This window comes from Etheostoma spectabile, chromosome 4 (genome assembly GCF_008692095.1).
Source record: "Etheostoma spectabile isolate EspeVRDwgs_2016 chromosome 4, UIUC_Espe_1.0, whole genome shotgun sequence".
NCBI classification, from domain to species: domain Eukaryota; kingdom Metazoa; phylum Chordata; class Actinopteri; order Perciformes; family Percidae; genus Etheostoma; species Etheostoma spectabile.
In genome coordinates this window covers 34,944,204-34,944,584 of record NC_045736.1, presented here as the reverse complement: position 1 = coordinate 34,944,584, position 381 = coordinate 34,944,204, and positions in this window count along the sequence as shown.

Below are 381 nucleotides of genomic sequence, written 5' to 3'. Positions count from 1 at the left end.
CTCACATCACCGGACTAATAACGTGGTCTATATACAGTACGTATGTAGTGTAGTTTCATCACACTGGGTACACCACAATGCTTCTTAATCTTTTTAATTTGGTGCGGTCACTTGTCAGAAGAGTCAGAAGAAGAAAAAAACATGAATATTGCTTTACATATGCTCACAGCGTGTATTGGAGTCACTTACTTCTTTTTCTAGTTGTTGTCCCTTTCTGATTGTTCTGTATGAACATTAATTGTACAAAGAATTAGGAATATCTTATAGAGATTTGTGCATGGTTGTAAAACATGTTCTCACGTTGTGAATAAGGGTTTGAAATTAAGCCTATAATGTCCGTATGGTCCATTTCCCGAGGAACATTAGTTCCCTCTGCTCTCT